Source organism: Lontra canadensis, unplaced genomic scaffold, assembly GCF_010015895.1.
Source record: "Lontra canadensis isolate GAN:19392208 unplaced genomic scaffold, GSC_riverotter_1.0 scaffold31, whole genome shotgun sequence".
In the NCBI taxonomy this organism is placed as follows: domain Eukaryota; kingdom Metazoa; phylum Chordata; class Mammalia; order Carnivora; family Mustelidae; genus Lontra; species Lontra canadensis.
This window is the reverse complement of record NW_022631025.1, coordinates 3688804-3706241: the sequence shown is the minus strand read 5'-3', so window position 1 is coordinate 3706241 and position 17438 is coordinate 3688804. Positions and strand designations below refer to the sequence as shown.

General features: G+C 44.0%; 2 protein-coding genes and 1 long non-coding RNA gene across 4 annotated transcripts in view; 1 reads left to right on the top strand and 2 right to left on the bottom strand.

The window, feature by feature from the left end:
* The window catches only part of ECM2 (extracellular matrix protein 2), a 32866-nt gene extending 31013 nt beyond the window's left edge, over window positions 1–1853 (bottom strand). For both annotated transcript variants that reach the window (XM_032866461.1, XM_032866462.1), the window contains exon 1: window positions 1688–1853. The gene's annotated coding sequence lies outside the window, so the exon portion shown is untranslated. The remainder of the gene's footprint in view (window positions 1–1687) is intronic.
* The window catches only part of CENPP (centromere protein P), a 225779-nt gene that overhangs the window by 183957 nt on the left and 24384 nt on the right, over window positions 1–17438 (top strand). The gene's annotated exons all lie outside the window — the stretch shown is intronic.
* LOC116872946 overlaps window positions 1–17438 on the bottom strand; it is a 175334-nt gene that overhangs the window by 135074 nt on the left and 22822 nt on the right. The window lies entirely within an intron of this gene.

The window sequence follows — 17438 nt, the reverse complement described above, 5'->3', positions numbered from 1 at the left end:
GGGGGGGGGGTGGGGGGAAGGGCAGGCTCCCCGCTGAGCAGAGAGCTGGATGTGGGGCTCGATCCCAGGACCCTGGGATCCTGACCTGAGCCGAAGGCAGAGGCTTTAACCCACTGAGCCACCCAGGTATTCCTCACTAGATCTTTTTAACTTTGTCGGCCTGCGTCCCCCTCCCTGAGTGGTTACACTTGGACCAAACTCTGATGCATCACCTGCTCACTTCAGCTCCATGGACCGCAGCCTCTGAGGCATTGTCCGTGCCTGCGAACCCCCTAGTGGAAGCTTTTGTTCAGTATATATGCCCATTAATTACTGTCTCTTCAAAACCCCTGCTGGAGTTCACTGAAATGAAACTACAAATTTACGTCATCTACTTCAGTTTTAGTAGAACTAACAGGCAAAGGGTGTGAGAGGAGCAAATCCCTCAGCCGACAGGCAGTTGACATTATAAAAGTCGATTCAGAGAGCCAGCAGATGGGTTGGCAAGGAGCCGCAATGGCAGCAGGGGAAGCAGTGTGAGAAGCTGGGCTGCCAGCCAGAGGGGAGCAGCATGTGCCAAGTGGGGGGGACGTGGGCTCTGATGGAGAGCGTCGCAGCTGCACTTGGCGTGCAGCGAGTTCACGGAAATTGTCTTGCGTTGACGGCCATCTTTGCAGACTCCCCATCCTGAAATGGGTGAGAGTTAGGAGGAGCCCAGCCCTGGATGGGGGCCTGGCCCTGGATGAGGTCTCAGACGGCCATGGTCCCAGGGCCTTGTCTGGGCTCGCCCTCCCCCAGTGACACCCTGGAGGTATCTCCCTTAGGCTTTCCCTACACCCCCCCCACCACCACCCCCACCCCCCCGCCCCCCGCCAAAATTGGCTCGCCTTTACTTATGCAGAAACCTAAATATACATGTCAAAAATAAAATTACAGAGCTATCTTAATTTTAACAAAGTCAGAATCTAAATGTTTAAATAATTTTTAACAAAATGGCCTCTCAATACTAACTTTATAATTTGATGCCCAGGCCTTTGTTATTTTCAGTGATACATAGAACTTTGAATTACACTTAATATTTACTTTAATAAGCAACTCTGCAATTGAGTAAATGTGTTTCTAGAGGTAAAATTTATGGTACTCTAATCCCAGTAGATATTATTTTGATCAAGTAAATTTTTCTTTCTAGCACTTCCTGTTTTATCCCAACATTAAATACCATCTGTAAGTCTTGGTTAACTTACTGTTTTTCTCCATTTAAAGTTTTTCATCAACTGTCTTAAGTAAGTTTTTAAAACATTAAATTGAGAATTTTAAACTTCTGCACAAAGCCATGAAACGTCTATTGTCCCTTTTAACTTAACAGGCTTAAAAATGAAAAACAATTTTAATTAATATTTCATGTTCTTTTAGGTTTAAAAATAGAGAATGTAATTTTTCAAACCAACTTATACTTCTATTGAGCATGTAATTCTATTTAAACATATAAGAATATATTTAATCCTAATTCCGTAAAAGTTTAAAATACTTGGGAAGTATTCATCCTGAAAAAAACAAGTAAACAGCATAATGCACACTTTAAACTTTTAAAATCTATTAGTAAGAGGTAATTTCCTCAAGTGTTAAACACATTTGCAACATAAAACACCCAAATATTAAAACCATTCCACATGCTTTAGTAGAAACTTAAAATTTAAAACTTTTTTACCTGAAATTCTAAACTAAGTAGGTTTTGCTTGGTGTCATTTAAGTCTCCAGCTGAAAATGAAACAAAACCAGAGCTTTCTTTAAAACAAAGAGGATTGTTGAGAAATGTTAACTGACTTCTTAGTAAAATCTGAAATAACTGCTTCCCTTGGGGATAAATGCCTTTCAGATCTTTGTGCAGAACAGCCAAGAGAGTAACCAGGGAAGATGGTTACCAAGGGAAATATTTTTTCTAAATCACAGGAGAAGCAGAAAGCAAAGGCAGGCGAAGGCATTAGGAAGGCGGGAGCTGGAAGCTCAGAAGAGGCTGATTAAGAAATGTGTTGTTTCCATAGACTGTTTGCATTAAAAAAGATCTTAAAGTTCACACCACTTGACATGGTCCCCCTTGAGCTCTACCAGATTACAGAGATGCCCTTGTTGCCATGTTGAGACTGCATTCCTGGGATGCCTTTAGTGGGGTTAACTGGCTTGTTTCTCCCCCTGCTCCCCGCAGTCTGCAGGCAGTGTTAACAAAGCAAAGAGCTGTTACATATTAATGTCACTGAAATTATATAACTTCGAACCTTGAAGCAATAACAAGAAAATGTGTGTAGGAACTTAGAGCATCCTGATGATGATTACTCTGGCAAATTTTTTGTCTACTTTGGCCTCAGATTTTTGTTATTTTTTTGTTTTGTTTTGTTTTGTTTTAATCTACAAATGAGCAGGTCAGAGAGCAGAGTTCCACCGCTGCTTACGGGGACCTTGCATGAGTTACTGTTGTTTCTGACTAAAGTTTATTCTTCTGTACAACTGAGATGACAATACTTATCTTTCAAATTTTTGTGCAAATAAAATGAATAATGTATGTAAAATGCCTGCATAGAGTAGGTAATTATATAATGACTATTTTAAAAATTCTTATTATTCTACTTCAGGTGTCCAAATTTTCTGACAGGAGACACATTTTTGTTGTTCCAGAATCTTAAAATGACCTGGGTAGACCAAATCAAGATGATTGACTAAGCACATGGGGCACCCAAATTCCTAAAATGACAGAAACTATATTTGTTGGGGGTTATTGTTTTTTTTTTTTTTTGGTAATATTTATTGAAAAATAATTAGTACTATTAGAAGAAAGAAATTTTGAGAAATTCTTTAATGATTAAAGGCATGTAGACTCGGGCACCTGGGTGGCTCAGTGGGTTGGGCTGCTGCCTTTGGCTCGGGTCGTGATCTCAGGGTCCCGGGATCGAGTCCTGTGTCGGGCTCTCTGCTCAGCGGGAAGCCTGCTTCCCTCTCTCTCTCTCTCTCTCTCTGCCTGCCTTTCCATCTACTTGTGATCTCTCTCTGTCAAATAAATAAATAAAATCTTAAAAAAAAAAAAAATAAAGGCATGTAGACTCTGACAGACGACACCGCAGTCCAAAGACATGTGGGAGAGGTTAGCTTGTGGGTGTTCCAGGTTTAGAAATTATAAATGCTGGTAACAGTGAGGTTTGTTAGAGACTGTACTTAGGAGTAGCAGGTCAGGGGGTTGCCTGGGTGGCTCAGTTGGTTAAGCATCTGCCTTCCTCTCAGGTCATGATCGTAGGGTCCTGGGATCGAGTCCCACGTCGGACTCCATACTCGGGGTGTGTGCTTTTTTCTCTCTCTCTTCCCCTCACCCACTCGTTCTCTCTCTCTCAAATAAATAAAATCTTAAGAAAAAAGAAAAAGAGTAGCAGGTCAGATGACCCCGGCCTTCCTGGGGTCTCCAGCATTTGTTCTAAGTATTAGGCATCTGCCCCCGAATTGAACTTGCATTCTCATCCAGTTGGCCTGGGTGGCTGGTGGAACAAGGAACTTCCCCACATGTTCAGAATCCAAACTCACTACTAATACAACCAGGTATAAGAATAAGGTTGACCATCCCCACCACATATTCAAAGCCTTTGGTCAGTATTTTAATCCGATACTCTATAGTACTAAGCAGATAGCTCAGGATTACCAAACATTTGGGACAACTCTGACATTAGAGATAGGACTCTTACCTCCCCCTCCAAAAATACTTAGACCATAAGGAAAGAAAAGGGCTTTGGAGATTAAACAACAATGTGTTACCACTACACACTTAGTAGAATGGCAAAAATCCAAAACACGGACATCACCACCACATGCAAGCAAGGGTGTGGTGCAACAGGACCTCTCATTCTTTGCTGGTGGGAATGTAAAACAGTGCAGCCACTTTGGAAGACAGGTGATGGTTTCTTCAAAAACTAAGCGTACTCTTTCCATGTGATCCAGCGGCCGTGCTCCTTGATATTTGCCCAAATAAGTTGAAAACTTAAGTCCACACGAATTCCTACACACGAATATTCACATCTGCCAAAACTTGGAAGCAACCGAGATGCTGCTCAAGCAGGTGATGGGTACATAAACTGCAGCCCATCCACACAAGGGAATACTATTCAATCCTTAAAGGAAATGCTCTATCAAGCCATGAAAAGACATAGAGGAAAGGAAACTTAAATGCCCATTACTAGTGAAAGAAGTCAGTTTGAAAAGGTACATACTTTACGATTCCGACTATATTACATTCTGGTAAAGGCACAGCTGTGGAGAAGAGTGAAAGGTCAGTGGTTGCCAGAGATCAGAGCGGAGGAGGGGGAATCGGCAGAGCAAGGAGGATGGTTAAGGCAGTGCAGCTACCCTGCGTGATACCCTAATAGTGGGTCCGTGTCATTGCACATTTGTCCTAAACCATAGGATATATACTACCAAGTATAAACTCTAATGTAACGTAAGGGTTTGGGTGATTATTATGTGTCAGTACAGTTTATCCATAGTAACAAACACACCACTCCAATGCCGGATGTTGGTAAAAGCAGAGTTTATGTATGAGGGGTGGCTGGGGGATATATGGAAAACCTCCGTGCTTCCCTCTCTATTTTGCTGTGAATCTGGAATTTCTCTTTTAAAAAGTGGCCTCGTTTGAAATACATACACTGTTTGGGGAGGGAAAAAATGTTGATGAGTGTAGTGTTGGACACAGTATGTTTGGGACAAACAAAACCCTTTAATTCTTTGAGCACAGCTTAACAATAGCTGTTTGCTGCTCCAGCATCTGATTTCCAGGGATCCAGGGGAGACATCTGTGCACATCTGCGCCTAGAGGAGGGCACTCCGCAGCACTGTAACATCAAAGAGCAGGAACAGGGCTGCCGTAAAGCGATGTAGAAAGACAGTTGTAGTTGTTATTCGGGCTTGCAAATTGTCCCCAGTATCCCAAGAGGAAAAAAAGGAAGTCAGAACAGTGCGTGTGCTATGTTAACTTACCTTCTTCTAATGTGTAGGGCGTAGCACCTTCTTGAGGACAAACAGGAAGGAATTAATAAGGAATAAATATCAGACTCTTAATGTTTATTTCTGAGTGATGGAATTATGCAGGGACTTTACTGTTTCATCTGTGTTTTGATAACATTTTGAGCTTATAACCAGATCAGAAAAAGAATAACTTTCTAAAAGAATGTAAGCAATCAGAAAAAGAGGTGACTTAAAGCAGCATTGTAGAGAGAAGCAGCTTTCCCGTGACGCCGAAACTAACGGTGCTACAGAGACCAGGACTCTGGCTTCTGAGGTCCCTGCTCTAACATTTTGTGGCTTAATGGACTGTTACATGAATCCTTCTGCAGAAACTATTTTAACCACATAGTACATGGAAAATGCTGGTGTTGGAGTCTCCACCCCTTTGTTATTGCAGCCATAACTGTGTCCTGAGACTTGGCTCTGACAGCAGCTTTGCAGTGTGGTGTGGGTCCGGCGCAGGATGTGAGCGGGTCCCTGTGCGCCCAGGCACAGGGACAGCCAGCACGGGTTCAGCCTCCAGAACACATGTCAGAGTGACGACTCCTTTTCAGTATTTTTACTCCTGTGCTGTAGAGTACCAATTAGTTCGTTTTTCTTGGAAGGGTGTGGTTTTCCATATGACAACTTGGTAGCTAGCATCTCGATAAAGCTGAATTTTGGAAATTTTACAGAGGTCCCTTTCAGAAATGGGTCTTACATCCTGGGGTCTCTTGTCTGCCTTTTTGTGCCACAGATATCTCCAACTAATTCACACCAAAGTGTGACAGGCTTCATTTGTTGTTCCTGAAATACCCTCTCTGAGGAATATTCACATGTGAGTGGAGTGCTAGTGTGTGAATGTGCCGTGATACAGACTGTCCCCCCACTTCCTGAGTTGTGGTGCGTGTCTCTACAATGATTCTGTGATATGTACTACTACCATAAATCGACAGGATGCCCAGTTCACTGCCACTTTATTGTTTAAATTACTTTTATATTCTGGAATCAGTAATACAAATGCATACCAATGGCATAAATTTTAAAAGTACACAGTTAAAAATCAGTTTTCTGTATTAAATACTGGCAGTTTGGGTTCTACCAACCTTACCACCGAAGACTGAAAAGCCTGATAATTATAAAAATTTTAAATCACCAGTGTGGTTTAAAAAAAAAAATTTGGAGGGTGCCTGGGTGGCTCAATCATTCGCTAAGCGTCTGCCTTTGGCTCAGATCATGATCCCAGAGTCCTGAGATCAAGCCCCACATCAGACTCCCTGCTCTGGCTGGAGTCTGCTTCTCCCCCTCCCTCTCCTGCTGCTTGTGTTCCCTCTCTCGCTGTCCCTTTCTGTCAAATAAATAAAATAAAATCTTAAAAAAAAAAAAAATTGGAGCCCCTGGGTAGCTTCCTGCCCTGGGGGAGTCTGCCAGAAATGTCAAGGAGCAAAACTGTCAACGAAATAGAAAACAGTTACATAGCAGACAACATCCACAGTGCCACAACTGTGTGTGGGGGGGTACATTTTTAAAAAAGATTTTATACGTTTGTCAGAGAGAGAGTGAGAGAGCACAAGCAGGGGGAGCAGCAGGCAGAGGGAGAAGCAGGCTCTCCACTAAACAGGGAGCCTGATGGAGGACTTGATTCCAGGACTGTGGGATCATGACCTGAGCTGAAGGCAGATACTTTATGGACTGAGCCACCTAGGCATCCCAGGGGTGGGTGGGTTGGTTGGTTGGTTGGTTATTTGTTTATTTAAGATTTTACTTAATCAGTTGAGAAAGAGAGTGAGAGAGAGCATGAGAGGGGAGAGGGTCAGAGGGAGAAGTAGACTCCCCACTCAGCAGGGAGTCCAATGCAGGACCCTGTCCTGGGACTCCAGGATCACGACCCAAGCCAAAGGCAGTCGCTCAACCAACTGAGCCACCCAAGCACCCCTTTGGGGTTTTTTTAAAACAGACCTAATAAAATCAGCAGCAAGGCTGATGAAGGAACAAAGAGGGAGAATATAGGTCACCAGTGTGAGGACTTAAAAACAGCGTCCCTGTAGATTCTGAGAGCAGGTAAAAGAACATTAAGAGTATATTATCAACAACTTTATGCCAGCAAAGTTAGATGATAGGATAATTCCTAGAAAATACTATTTAATGAACTGTCAGAAACAGACATAGAAAATCTGAATTGTCTATAAGTATTGAGGTAGTCAAATTTGTAATTTCACACCTTCCCACAAAGAATACCACAGACCTATGTTATTTGTTAACAAATTTTATCAATGTTTTAAGGCTAGCATAACCATATAGCAGCCTGACAAAGATATTACAAGAAAGGAAAATTATCAATCAGTCTCACTAGTGAACATGGATTCACAAAACTAAAATATTAACAAACAAATCTGGCGATATATAAATAGGATAATACACCATGACTACGTTGGGCTTATTCCAGAAATACAGGTTGATTTGAGGATAAGACACACACACACACACACACACACACACACACAGAGACCATCATGCGATCATGTTAATGTTTAAAGACGAAAGAACGCTTTTGCATACTAGAAATGAAAGGAATTCCTTAGTCTGACATTATCTAGAAAACAACATACTTCCACCCATAGCTACATACCTGGGAAGATGAAGTAAATATCCACATGAGAACTTATCCATGAATTTCCAATTTCATTGCTACAATGTTCATAAGAGCCAACATGTGGAAGCAACCCAAATGTCCCATCGGCTGATGAATGGATAAATGTGGTCCAGCCACACAGTGGAATATCATTCAGCCGTAAAAAGGAATAAAGCACGGATTCTCGCTACCACGTGGACAAGCCTCAAAAACACAATGCTCAATGCAAGAAGCCAATCAGAGAAGACATACTTCGTATGACTCTATTTACGAGAAATGTCCAGAACAGGCAAATCCACAGCGGGAGGGAGTGGGTGAGCAGTCTGGGGTGGCAGGGTAGGGGAGAGAGTTTCTTTATGGGGTGACCACATGTGTCGGAAATAGGCCGTGGGGATGGCTCCCCACTATGAATGTACTAAAAACCACTGAATTATATACTTTAAAAGGGTGACTTTTGGGACGCCTGGGTGGCTCAGTTGGTTAAGCGGCTGCCTTCGGCTCAGGTCATGATCCCAGCATCCTGGGATCGAGTCCCACATCGGGCTCCTTGCTCAGCGGGGAGCCTGCTTCTCCCTCTGCCTCTGCCTACCACTCTGTCTGCCTGTGCTCATGCTCTCTCTCTCTCTCTCTCTCTAACAAATAAATAAAATCTTTAAAAAAAAAAATTTTAAAAAAGGGTGACTTTTATGGTATGTAAATTATATCTCAGTAAAGTTGTTATTTAAAAAATACTCAGTGGTGAAATACTGAAATTTTCCCCTTTCTGGAACAAGACAAGGAGCTCTTGACGGTCCCAGCCAGTGGAGGAAAGCAAGAAAAGAAGGGAAAAAATACATCAAACTAAGTAATGGAAGGAAAAAATTCTTATTAATCCCAGATGATATGGTATATATGTCAAAAATCAAAAATAACTTAGGAAAATCATTAAATCATATAATGTGTTTTCCAGATACACAATATATAAAAATCAGTTGTTTTTTCTACAGTTAAAGAATGGAAGGTAAGATGTGCTTTAAATATCAAATATATTAAAAATATAACAAGTATTTTGGAACGAATCTAAGCAATGATGAGCAAGCTCTCTTCAGAGAAAATGTTGAAGGAAATTAAAGCAGCAGTACAGAGAGGGCCAGTACCAGCCTTGGGGAATGGAACATTCTGGATTGCAAGATACCATTTCTACTTAAACTGATCAAAGTTGATGCAGTTTCAACCAGAAACCTCATAGTTTATCCCCCCTCCCTTTTTAAAAAAATATTTTACTTATTTATTTGTCAGAGACACAGAGAAGGAAACACAGCAGGGGGAGTGGGAGAGGGAGAACCTGGCTTCCCGCTGAACAGAAAGCCCAGTGCAGGACTCGAACCTATGACCCTGGGATCATGACCTGAGCCAAAGGCAGACGCCCAACGACTGAGCCACCCAGGTGCCCCTCCCCTTTTTTTTTTTGGATGGAACTTGACAAATTGTAAAATGTATATGGAAATACAAGGACAGAAGAATAGCCAAGCCATTTTTTTTTTTTTTTTAAGATTTCATTCATCCATGACAGAGAGCGAGAGAGGGAACACAAGCACAGGGGAGCTGGAGAGGGGGAAGCAGGCTCCCGGCTGAGCGGGGAACCCGATGCGGGGCTCAATCCCAGGACGCTGGGATCATGACCTGAGCCGAAGGCAGACACTTAACGACTGAGCCACCCAGGCACGCAAGCCACCCAGGCACACACACACACACACAAAAAAAAGATTTTATTTATTTATTTGACAGACAGAGATCACAATTAGGCAGAGAGGCAGGCAGAGAGAGAGGAGGAAGCAGGCTCCCCGCCAAGCAGAGAGCCCGATGTGGGGCTCCATCTCAGGACCCTGGGATCATGACCTGAGCCGAAGGCAGAGGCCTTAACTCTCTGAGCCACCCAGGCACCCCAAGCCAAGCCATTCTTGATGCAGAACAAGGCAGAGGACTTCGTCTTGCATTTCAGCTCTTACGATAAGAAGCCACAGTAGATTGGACGGTTTGCTCATGACTCTCAGTGTAGCTCATCACATTCAGCTCCTTGTCATAGGAGAGAAGTGGCCCTGCCAGGCATGGGGTCACCTCCCTTCAGCTGGTTGTTTGCAGGGACTGGGAAATGGAGGCCGAGAGACTGCATGCTAGAGACCAGAGCCAAGATCAGTAGACAGAGGTACAGGCAGGCTAATTGGGCTTCGTGGAGTAAACGAACAAACAAAAACCTTTTCTCCTAACCACACCTGTGCCTGAGCTGCCTCATGAGGTTACAATTCCACAGGCCCGGAAAGACATTCTGTTGGGAATACTGAAGAGGGGCGTCTGTGACACGAACTTGACCATTTTGTTCCTGTGATTCTGTCTCTTGGAGGTGGTGTGTCAGGCCATGGGACCTTGGAGGTCTGACCTTCTTGGGGACTCCCCTCACTCCCTGAGGGAGTGATCAGGGGTGGGCTTAGTAGAATGGCACATGTGGACTGCCAGAGGGGTTCTAGGTCGGGATCTCTGGGCCCAGACCCTGAATCTCTGTGCAGACCGTGTCAGGTGAGAAGGCGTAGATGTGTTCTTCTGCATGACATCTGGGTGTGGAGACAAGCTCCAGCGAATGGTCCCCTCGAGGATGCCAGGTGCTGACCTCTTGGTGGGAGGAAGTAATCTGACGAAGAAGTCCAGTTCCCTGTTTTGAGAATTGAGTAAAGTATCAGGAGTGAAATTACCTATTTTGCCACAGGAACATTCAGTCTGGAGACTGGAAAGGATGAAAGGATCATGAAGGGATTTAGATGGGTTCAGACGAAGGTTGGCGTGTTACACATCAGGCTTGTAAGCAGTAAAATAATTTACATTGGGCTTCATTCTCCTCCCCTCTCAAGCGTCCTCTGTGATGACCCAGAAAGTTGGGATCACAGAATCCTGAACTCGGAATCTGTGTCCACGAGAACATGGTAGCGTGGCGGCAGGAAGCAGCGGGGACTAGTCCACCACACTTGCCTTTTGCCCCGTGTTGTGCGCTGCCCAAGCTGTGGCCCCCTTGTGTGAACACCCAGCCCATACAGCAGACCCTTTGGACCAGGGTCACTCACACAGCATTGCAGTGTGTCCTCAGGGCAACCGAGCCAGGGAAAGGGCTTGTGTGGACCCTGGAAACTAAGCCAGTTGGGCAGGAGCTCTGGGTGTCCGTGCCCCACGCGTGATCTCAAGGAGGAGAGCCCTTGCTTCAGAGACAACCCCCTCTTAGGGTGGGACTAAGATCGTAAAGCATAGTTCAAGGAAGAAGACATTCTGGGTAGAGAAACCTGCAGGAACGTGTAAGAACCTGGTGTGGTGGTTTCCTTGTGATGCAGCCACTTCCCCAAAATGACCTCCTTTGTGACACCGTATGTTTCTAATTGTATTTTGCTCGGGCGCTCAGGCCAGCTTGGCCCGGACGGCTCACGTGCGTGAGCACATTCAGAAGCGCTCCAAACTTGTTATTCGTCCCATATTCTTTTCTGTAGAGAAGTCACGGAAACAGAGAGATGCAAGACTGACCTAATGACTGGTTCTACTGGTTGGAGGGGTTTTAAAATTTAGTTCAATTTCTACTTTTTGTAGCGATTATTTAAGTTTAGGCTTGGTTGGAGATGTGCGTTTATATCATGTCCCTAAAGCCAGGATATTGTTTTGCTTATCCAAACCAATCTGTTTTAACACTTGTAATATTCTGACAGGAGTTCAAGACAATGGTCTCAGAAGAAATTTGTGTAAAAAAAAAACCAACAGAAATATATATATACATATATATACATGTATATATATATCTGGCGTATATAGTTTAATTTCCATTCTTAAAAACTACAATCATTTTTGCCATAAAAGTGTATTTTCAGTGCTAAAGATGTAATGTATCTCATTTGGCACTTTAATCGTTTTGTTGAGTTTTAAAGTAACCTAGGTCAGACATGTCCAGTCTGTCCCCTGGCAGAATAGGGTCCTGCCATGCAGGGATCGGCACTGAGGGCTCCATGCCGTGCCAGGCTCTCTCTGGGCTCACTGTATGTGCCGTCTCAATGAACCCACCTACCCAGTGACACATGTGCTGCCCTCCATTCCGTGAAGGAGGAAGGCTGAGGCCAACTGAGGAAACCAAAGCTTCATGGAGAGAAATAGTTTGCCTGACTCGCTGAGAAATGTGGGACCTGTGGCTCTGAGCTGGTCTGGTCTCTTTTTCTACCCTGGTGCCCTGGCCCCCTGACCCCCGTGTGCTCCCACCCTGCAGACCTGGGCCAGCACCACACTGTGCCCCACCTGGGCAGGAACAACCCTCGTCCCTGTTAGGACTCCCCAGCCCCATCGGGCCACAGGAGGCAGCTGCCTGGCAGTGCAAACCAGAGTGCCCATGCCTGGAGAGCAGATGGAGGGACAGTCGCTGCCACCGTTCAGGGTCAGTGTGGGGAGCTGCCCCCGGCGAGGGTCGGTGGGTCACACCCTCCACAGGGGCAAGTTCTCATCCACTTCTCATGTGCTTCCCTCTGGTGCTCTGGACGTGGCATTCCTGCTTTGGGAAGAGCTGCTGCAGCCACAGCCTCCAGAACTGGCCTTTTCCTGTAATTTTCTCCTACAGACCCTGAAACCCATGCTTAGCGTGAGGTTTGTGAGAAGATTACACATATGGCAATTTTAACATTTCCCAGGAACGGGGATTCTTTTCCACTGATACACTGTCTGAGGGAGGTGGCTGCAGACCAGAGCAACCACAGTATTTACAAAGATATTTAGTAAAAACGAAGGCTTTGGCAACCAGTGTAGCCCATCACTCATGGGGGATAACGTGAAGCTCGCTTGAGGTTTAATAAATCAGAACATAGTGTGTTTGTCCACGGCCTCATTTTTTCCTCATTACTGGTAGGTGATGTCATGTTTTCATTTCCATTTGAATCTTTTAGTGTCCAGGAGTAGGAAAAAATTCATGTTCACCTCATTTATTATGCTGTATTTCCATTCTTAAGGAGAAAGCTTAGTTTTAATTCTGCCAGATACATGAATACAGTCTTCAAACTTTTGTTAAGATTTATGGGATTTTTAGGAGACTAGTGTTCTGGAAATTACTGACTTTGTATATGTGCAAGGATATTGCTTTTGAATTAAGTTCTTTTCTCATTTTGCCCAATGAAATTCTGATTTTAAAAAGAACAAGACTAGGGCGCCTGGGTGGCTCAGTGGGTTAAGCTGCTGCCTTCGGCTCGGGTCATGATCTCAGGGTCCTGGGATCGAGTCCCGCATTGGGCTCTCTGCTCAGCAGGGAGCCTGCTTCCCTCTCTCTCTGTGCCTGCTTCTCTGTCTACTTGTGATCTCTCTCTGTCAAATAAATAAATAAAATCTTAAAAAAAAAAAAAGAACAAGACTAACCATACCAAATTATAGCAGAATAGAAAATTTAGATATTGCTAGAAAATATAAAGTCTAAAATCATCTGTAAGCATACCAACTATTGAGGCAAGTAATGCATACATAACAGTATCTTAAACATAATGCTCATCTTTGTCTATGTCTTTCTACCAGTGAAGGGTGTCACCATTGTCCCCACATGGTATGGTAAATAGTCCAGGTGTCACCTCTGTCCTGTGTCACCTCTGTCCTGCCACAGTGGGGTCAATAACACTAAAAGCAAGCAAGGAGCCCTGTTTCATGACCTTGAGCCTCTACCTTCCCTGTGCTCTCCTGGAGACACCCCCTTTTCCAAGCAGCTCTCCCCAGGGGTACACTTGTCCCCCTGGCACCTGGTTACCCTGCCTCATATTATGAAGAGTAGTTTCCATCCGTCTTCCCCAAGTGGTATGTGAATTCCTTGAAGACTTACACATATGTATATGGGCGATTAAAGTCATTCAAGTTTTTACTGAGTGTGTCTGGAGTTTGTTGTTGAAATATCCCAACCATAAAGGCCTATGACATAGTTCTTACTTAGAGCTGATGAGAGTCCTCTCTGCTAAGGGGTGGGATTCTCCGTGTTGGCAGGAGTGTGGTGTGTCTTGGATACAGGCAGGAGATACCTGTGTGGAGTTGTCAGAGCCGGGTCAGCAGCAGGCAACACGTGGCTCTCCCTCCTTCCAACTCTCAGTCCTCTGGGTCTTTGCAGCCCTCCTCCTCCACCTGAATTCAGGTCTGGAACCTCATCTTTAGCTCTAATTTCTCTCCAGGGGAGTGTGATCACCCATGTGCCAGCTGCTTTCCTGACATGTCTGTTTGAATGTCTGGGGTCATCTCAAGCCTAATAGATGCAAGTATTTATGAAGTATAACTGCGGTCCCATGTAAACTGAAACTCAGAGGTTACTTAAGCGTTTGGATACAAAGCAGTAAGGTGAGAGAGAAGGACCTACAATGCAACCCGCAGGATGTGGGAAATGAAGGCGATTGAAAGATCTGCAGGGGGCGCCTGGGTGGCTCAGTGGGTTAAGCCGCTGCCTTCGGCTCAGGTCATGATCTCAGGGTCCTGGGATTGAGTCCCGCATCAGGCTCTCTGCTCAGCGGGGAGCCTGCTTCCCTCTCTCTCTCTCTGCCTGCCTCTCTGCCTACTTGTGATCTCTCTCTGTCAAATAAATAAATAAAATCTCAAAAAAAAAAAAAAAGAAGAAGAAGAAGAAAGAAAGATCTGCAGGCTTGAGTACAGGAGAGAAGCAGCTACAGCGCCAAAGACTTTGGACCTGACGTTGAAAGTTTGGGGCTTTCCCTAAAGGCTGCAGGGCAGAAGTATAACCAGTGCTGCATTTCAGAAAGGGAACTGCATAGTATGCCTTCTGAAGGAGAGGAAGGGCCACATCTAGAGGCAGAGTACTGTTGAAAAGACCACTGCCGTGATTCAAGGGAGAGGAGTGGGGAACTCAAGAGATAATTAGCTGATTAGGTAAAATCAACAAGACTTGAGATTTATCTGGGTGTAGGGAAAGGGAAGGGGGAGGAATCAAATATATGAAGCCCAGATTTTTTTTTTAAGATTTTATTTATTTATTTATTTGACATAGAGAGAGAGATCACAAGTAGGCAGAGAGGGATGGGGTTAGCAGGCTCCCTGCTGAGCAGAGAGCCCAATGCAGGACTCGATCCCAGGACCCTGAGATCATAACCTGAGCCAAAGGCAGAGGCTTAATCCACTGAGCCACCCAGGCACCCCAAAGCCCAGGTTTCTGATGTGAACAGCTGCATGATGGGATGTCCATTTCCTGCAATAAACACAGGTTGCAGAGAAAGATGATATAATCTGTTCTACAGAGCAGAAGAGAGACCAGGCTCGATATCCAAGATTACTTTTGTTTGTGAATGGATGGCACTGAAGCCACAAGACTGAAGGAGGTCATGGACCATGATAGACAACCAAGCCTTCCTTTGGACAAGGTACAAGAACCAGAAGATAATTTTTTTTGTAAGATTTTATTTTTTAAGTAATCTCTACACCCAACATGGGGTTCCAACCTGCAGCCCCGAGATTAAGAGTTGCATGTTTTCTGATTGAACCAGCCAGAAGCCCGCAGAAAAAGAGAATTTTAAAACTCTCCAAAATAATCACTTCACACATTGTTGATAAAAATTTAAATTAATAAATTCTTTCAATAGGTCATTTCATCCATCTTTCCTAAACCTAAAGCCATTCTGTTAAGATCCTACCTAACAACAAAAAAATATTTTTAAGATTTTATTTATTTGACAGAGAGAGAGATCACAAGTAGAGAGGCAGAGAGAGAGGGAGAAGCAGGCTCCCCGCTGAGCAGAGAGCCTGATGTGGGGCTCGATCCCAGGACCCTGAGATCATGACCTGAGCCAAAGGCAGAGGCTTAACCCACTGAGCCACCCAGGTACCCCAATCTAACAAAAATTTTTGCACAAATGTACAAAAATATCTTAGAAGAATATTCATTGTAGTGTGTAAAATAGTGAAAAACTACAAATAACCCAAAAGATTATCAATAGAAGATAGTTACATTATGACTTATTGTACATCTGTGCAATGGCTACCTTCTGCCTTAAAAATAACAAAGTAGATTTGTATTTGTTGGTATGAGTACTTGAATGCTAAAAGCAATCATATACAGCGTGTATGGCAGATACGTTTTATTGAACATTTGGTATATCCCAGGCAATATATGTAAAGAACTTCAGAAATCAATAGGGAAAGACATCCGGTAAAATAATAGGCAAGCAGTGTGAACAGACTGTTCACCGAAATCAAAATTTTAAATGGCCAATTAAACACATCTAAGTGTTCAGCTTCGTTGGTGAAGTTAGGGGAGCTTTTTTTTTTTTAGGATGTATGTATTTCAGAGAGTGCAAGTGTGAGTGGGAGGAAGGGCAAGGGGAGATGGTCAGGGAGAGGGGAGCAGACTCCCCACTGAGTGCGAAGCCCCCACACAGCTCAATTTCTGATTGAGATATCGTGTCTTGGGGGAACCAAAAGTCGGACACTTGATCAACTGAGCCACCCAGGTGCCCCGGGAAAAATGTATTTTAAATCACCATGAGATGTCACTGCGCACCTACCAGAATGATAAATAGTAAAAACACTGACGATGTCCACTGTTGGATATGGGGCAGCGGGTTCCTCATGCAGTGCTCTTTGACCATCAATGGTACAGACATTTTGACATTGTCCATAAAAGTTGAAGACTCAGTCACCCCTAGGTAAATATCCAAAAGAAATATGTACATACGTATATCAAGAAATGCACTCGGGCACCTGGGTGGTTCAGTCGGTGAAGCATCTGCATTAGGCTTGGGTCATGATCTCGGGGTCCTGGGATTGAGCCCCTTGTGGTCGAGCTCTGCACTCAACAGGGAACCTGCTTCTCCCTCTGCCATTCTAGTGTGCATGCATGCATGTGCTCTCTCTCTGTCTCTTTCTAATAAGTAAATATATTTTAAAAAGAAGAAACATGGGGGGTGCCTGGGTGGCTCAGTGGGTTAAAGCCTCTGCCTTTGGCTCAGGTCATGATCTCAGGGTCCTGGGATCGAGCCCCGCATCGGGCTCTCTGCTCGGCGGGGAGCCTGCTTCCCCCTCTCTCTCTGCCTGCCTCTCTGCCTACTTGTGATTTCCGTCTGTCAAATAAATAAAATCTTTAAAAAAAGAAGAAGAAGAAGAAACATGCACTAGAATAACACAGCAGCATTATTCATAATACCCCAAATGTTCTTTAACGGTAGAATGGAAAAAATGATAAATTGATATATTCATGTCCTAAGTACCATTGAGAATTGAAAAGTACAAACAGTGTGGACTTGTACACAACATAATGGAGGAATCTCACAAATAAAATCTTGGGCGATAGAAACCACACTAGAAGCAATGTGTTTTATGAATCTGTCTACAGAGGGTTTAAAACTGGGCAAAGCTAAAGTACTGAGTTTAGGGTTGCACACCTAAGTGGAAATCAATAAAGAAGTACAAGGAAGTTATTTTGATAAAAGTCAATATAGTCATTGCCTTCAGAGCAAGGCGAGGGTATGTGATTCGGCTAACGGGTGCCAGCGGCTCCTGGGGTGCCAGCCAGACTCTGCTACACGTGCATTACTCTCATATATTCTCGTACATTCTTAATACACATTTCATGCTCTTTTTAAGATTTGGTCTCAAGAAACTAGATCACATCCAAAAAGGAACAAAAAAATAACGAAATTCATACCTGAATACATTATAGTGAAACTGCAGATACCTAAGACAAGAAGAAGATCTTTAGAGCAGCCAGAGGGTAAATGAATTGGAGAACCTTCAAAGCAGCGACGTGACTTTTCAACAGCAGCAGTAAAAACCAGAAACCAGTCAACTGATAACTTCA